General features: G+C 41.4%; 1 long non-coding RNA gene across 1 annotated transcript; it reads right to left on the reverse strand.

The window, feature by feature from the left end:
- Nucleotides 1–2,679: 2,679 nt before the first annotated feature.
- Nucleotides 2,680–5,301, reverse strand: LOC307010671. Its single transcript, XR_013800238.1, has 4 exons — nt 5,098–5,301; nt 4,980–5,012; nt 4,807–4,896; nt 2,680–2,721 (listed from the first exon to the last, which is right to left on the reverse strand). It is a non-coding gene; the product is annotated as an uncharacterized lncRNA (long non-coding RNA).
- Between the last annotated feature and the right edge of the window lie 323 nt (nt 5,302–5,624).

Consider the following 5,624-nt stretch of genomic DNA (forward strand, 5'->3'; position numbering starts at 1 on the left):
CAGAGCCCTGAACACAGCCAACATTTCTAGGCAATTTATATGCCAAGAAAGATGATGGTCCTGCCACAGACCCCTGGCAAAGCGGCCGTCCATGACCGCGCCCCAGCCAGTGAGGGAAGCGTCTGTCGAAACGGATTTCCGGCGACATGACGCTCCTAACACTGGCCCTTGGGACAGGAACCAAGGTTTCTTCCATATAGATAGGGAACGAAGGCATCTGCGCGTAACCCTGATTATACGGAACGGATTCCCCTTCGGGGAAAACCCTTTGGTTTTCAGCCACCACTGAAGGGGCCTCATGTGTAGAAGGCCCAAAGGAATTATGTTGGATGCCGCTGCCATGAGGCCCAGCAGTCTTTGAAATCGCTTTACAGTGATGGCCTGGCCTAGCTTCATCCCCGACACCATGGCCAGGATTGATTCGACACGCGCGGGAGACATATGTGCCCGCATCGTAACCGAATCCCATACCACGCCCAGAAACATCGTTTTCTGAGCTGGTTCCAACACGCTTTTCTTCGTGTTGAGCCTTAACCCCAGGTTCTGAATGTGGCCAAGGACGACATCTCGATGTCGAACTGCCATTTCCCGAGACTGGGCCAATATGAGCCAGTCGTCGATGTAATTCAGTATACGAATGCCCTGAAGCCTCAGTGGAGCCAGAGCTGCATCCATACACTTGGTGAACGTGCGGGGAGAGAGTGCTAGGCCGAACGGAAGAACCCGATATTGGTACGCTTCGCCCCCGAAAGCGAACCTCAGGAACCTCCTGTGACATGGAAGGATGGAGACATGAAAATAGGCGTCTTTTAGATCTATCGTGACAAACCAATCCTCGGATCTGATTTGATTCACGATGATGGGAATAGTGAGCATCTTGAACCTGAATCTCCTCAGAGAGCGATTCAACTGCCTTAGATCTAAAATCGGCCTCAGCCCGCCATCCTTCTTGGGAACTATAAAGTACCGGCTGTAAAACCCTGACTCCTTGTCTGGTAGGGGAACACTTTCTATGGCCCCTTTCACCAGTAGAGTCTGTACCTCTTGTTCCATAACCCGAGCCTGTTCTGGAACCACTGCAGTCAGTACCACCCCAGCGAACTTGGGGGGTCGGTGACCGAACTGCAGTCTGTACCCATTTTTTATTATATTCAGGACCCACATAGATATATTCGGAAGGCGTTGCCATTCTTCTACAAAATCTACTAAGGGAACCAGCCCCTCGGGACTGGCCTCGGGTGTTTTTCGAGCACTGTTCTCGACCTCCTGAAACGGAGGACCGGCAGGAAGAAGTCGAGAAGGATTTTGTGACCATAGTCGATGCTCTCTTGCAAGCTTTCTGGGCGAACGCCACGGTGTGCGTTCGCTGGAAATCGATGCGGCCCGAAGCGTCCAGGACGGCGGGAGAACATCTTTTTCCAGAGGGCCCCGCTGTGAGAACAACCTCGATTGCGCCACAGCGGGGGGGGGCAGCCCTCCGAGGTCCTACCACTCCGGTTAGGACCTCTTTCCCGAAGCCCTCTTCGCCTGAAGGACGGCCCTCAGGTCGCCCTTCTGGTTAGAGGACTTCGATTGAGAGCGTTTCCTCTGTTGCCAAGCTCCCGGAGGAGGGGCTCTAGAAGAAACGCTCTCTCTCTGATCCTGGCGGTGGGAGCTAGTTGACGGCTGGGGCTGGCCACCTGAGCCAGCCCTCCTAGACCCAGATTTCGAGCGGCGAGGGAGATACTGCTGAAACGCCGCTGATTGTTTTTTCACGGGCTTCTGCGCCGTGAGCGAGCGCTACAGAACCTTCAGATGAAGAACGAGAAAGTGCCGCAGCAGTCTCGTTCCCCTCTGAAAGATCCTTTTGCGATCCCCACGATCTAAGCCGCCGCGCCGCCTCAACGGACGCGGGACCCGAACCGCGGGGATCGCGAGCCTGGCCATCATCATTGAAAATGGCCAAGCGGGAGCGCAGCACTCTAATGGGAAGTGCTTCACAGTGTTCACAGGCAGCTCCCTCGAGAGCTGCCTGTGCATGCTGCGCTCCCAAACAATATACACACATTAAATGCGTGTCCCCACCCGTGAGAAAACGAGGGCAGGGGTGCACACACTTTGTATATTGTTCACTCGCCATGACAGGGATTTTTGTAACAGACAAACAACACCAAATAAGACAGACAGTTTTCACAAAGAACGCTTGCTGAAGAGCGAAAGCTAATGTGTGTGTGTGCCGGCGTGACTTTATACATCCGGTTATGCCGTCACATGTTACGTCACGACACAACACCAATCAGGATTGGATTAGTTTCATTCATATTTCAGAGACGCACGCTAAGGGAGCGTCCCCAAAGAGTCGTTTTCAACGACGCAGTGCGAGTTCCCTACGAAAGGGAACTACAAAATAAGATCAGAAAATTAGGAGATTAAAGATTAAAAAAGGAGATTAAAATAATTATCTAATACAAATCCTCATGTGATATATATAAATATATATATATATATATATATATATATATATATATATATATATATATATATTTTACAGTTTTCACAAGGTAACAGTCAATTGTAAGAAATATTAGTTATATTGTATTTAGTCTGGTATGGTTTCCTACCGAACCAAGCCTGGCGTATTCAGAACGTTATAATTTGGCCCATACTTACAAAAAGGGTCCAGTGATTTTCATTTTCCAGGAGGGCACCTATAACTTTAGTGTAGGTTTTAAATAGGTCTTTCTGGAAAGATATAATTATTAATTCAATCAAAAGTAACCAGTTTTATGTGGAACATCATGTGTGCTTTTTTAAAGGGGCTCTAGGAAGTGAATGGGCTCTGTGGCCATGAAGTGAACTCCAGCCAGCAACTTATTGCTTGTGCTTGCGGTCTTGCACGCAATCCATAGTGATTCGAGCAAGCCTTGGCCAAAACAGTAGCCGATATCACGTCGACAGATGACGTTCATTAAAATTACACTTAAGATTTTCCCGGCAAAACCGCCCTGAGTCGTTAAAATCAGAATAGAGACTTTCATATACAACCTGAAGTAGGGAAAGGTCTCTTTTTTTATTTATTTTTAAGTTTCACTAAAATCTGTTCACAATAAAAATAAAATAAACAAAATGATTAAAACATGAAAATTATTACGTATAGCCCCTTTAAATAATATAAGGCTGAAGGTTGTAACTTTTTCAAAGTTAAAACATTCTCCTTTTGCAGCAAAATATGCAGAGACAATTTAGTATGCAAACCATCTGTGTGTTGATTCTGATGTAAACAATTACATAAACATTATTATAAAATAGTAATATTCACAAATAAATGGAATATGGTCAAAGACAAAATACTTTGTCCCATAATGTTTAATAGTGCAGCTTCCATATTTCTTTTTTGCACTCCATATAAGGGTGAACCTTGGTAAATTCAGACTGTATGTCATTGCTATGAACATTTACAGTGCCTCATTAGGTAAGCAATGTATCAGTAGTGCACAGCATAAATTAGTAAATCCCCTCTGAACAATACAAAAGATGTATTTTCTTAATGACTGCTAATATAACTTGAAATGTATTAAAGATATGCTTTCTAAAGAAATAGAAAAATAAGTTATTAATATCCGTAAAATAATAAAATTAGCCAATTTTGTGCAGAAAGGAGGAGTACACCCTAGATTTAATTCCACAAATGTATAATATAGTAGTACTTAGTATGTCTTCCTTAATTTTAAATAAACTGCTCAGACACTTTTTGGAACAGAGTGAACATGATCATGACAAATTATCACATCTCTCCTGTTTAAATCCTAGATGAGGAACTCCTTAAATGCTCTGATCTTTAATGAGGAGTGTTGCTAAACTTGTCTCTACAAAATCCCTCACAGGTGCTTAAGTGTGTTAAGATTGGGTGAAATACATGTCCACAGAAGGTTTTCACCTTGGGAGAATGTTACGTCATTGTCATGTTGAAAAAATGCCCAACAACGCAGGGAATAGGCAATGAGGAGAGGGTAGCATCTTATGTTTCAAGCTTTTGTATTACATCACACTGAGATGTGATTTCATGACAGCATTGATAAAGCACAGCTCACTCACACCTTCAGAACTCATGCATCCCTATATAAGAGCTTTACTACCACTGAACTTCACTGTGGGAACCAGACACTTCTCACTGTACTCCTCCTCTAGCAACAGCATAATATTTTGGATGCTGTTAGATGCAAAATTATTGACTTGGTCTCATGAGACCTGAATAAGGATTCACAGAAGTCTATATTTTCTAAATATGGTCCTTGGAAAAGGCTAATTGACTTTATTTGTGTTTTAGCTACAGTAAGTCCAGTGTGGACAATAACCATACATGTACTGTAATTTCCTCAGGCTGCATCTAAATCTGTGAGATAAAGACACACTCTTTGTGGCAGTTCTCCCGTTATTAGACATTCTCTGCTAAAACTTTAGTTTTTACAATAGTTGCATGTCAAATTAACAAAATTGTTTTGTTATGAGTATTACAGCATTTCTCTGTTTTTGATACCAATATTTGTAGTTTTAACCAAAAAAATTGATTATAATCACATTTTTTTGTTGTAAATATAACAAAATATTCTGTTTATTAGTTTACAAAAGTTCACTGTGATTTAAACAAAAAATATGTTTTGGGGTTTACAATACTTTTCTGTAGGGATTTTACAGTTTTTCTGTAAATTTCACGGTAATTTTTTACAGTGAAGAATATGCAGCTTAAATATTTAGATGGGCAAATGTCTTTGATTGCATTTTATATGTTAGATAATATATTCTTAGGTATGTAAATATTTACTGCACCTTGCAGAAGTAGTGGCTTTTAACCCGCTGCGATCCAGACAGAATCTTAGTCATGGATTGTGTACAAATATTGTACACATCCTTGAATTTCTTAAGGAGAAAAGGAAAAGCCGATAAATACATATATATATATATATATATATATATACAGACATACATTATATATTACATACCTTGCAGGTGATACTCATGAGAGCATCCATTACCTATTGATAATAACTTTAGTTAGAACCCGAAAAAATCATAAAATTCTGAAAGGTACCTGCATTTAATAATACACTAATGACTCACCGAATCTGGTATATAGCCTGGCTCATACAGTGCTTTTAAATGGGCAGCTGAAATGCTATTTGGCCCAACACAGCCCACTAAGGACTCCCAAGGTTGTATATCTGTATAGGGTATGTATATAAAAGTCATTAACACAAATTTAAAAGGGCATGCATGTATATGAGATGGAATGTGCACCCTTACTAGTCATGTTGAATCATACGTTGAAAGCTGGAAAACAAGAATGTCACAGTTCATTAGGAAGTATTTCTATAAACAATTTAAAGGGGCTATATGTAAGAATTTTCATATATTAATCACTTTTTTATTGCCAATGTTTACTATGATGCTTAAAAAACAAGACCTTCCCTGACTTCCTAGGTTGTCTGTGGAAGCATGTAGAATAACATGGGTTAGTGAATTCCACATACTTCAAGAATAAAATAGAAATGTGGGTTAAGCTAATTAATTATATAAATGAAGGCAAAAGTATCCAAAACACTGTAAAATGTGACTACAGTGCAGGGTGCAGCATAGCTAAGTTATTT

Source organism: Phoxinus phoxinus (assembly GCF_949152265.1).
Source record: "Phoxinus phoxinus genome assembly, chromosome: 14".
Lineage (NCBI taxonomy): Eukaryota > Metazoa > Chordata > Actinopteri > Cypriniformes > Leuciscidae > Phoxinus > Phoxinus phoxinus.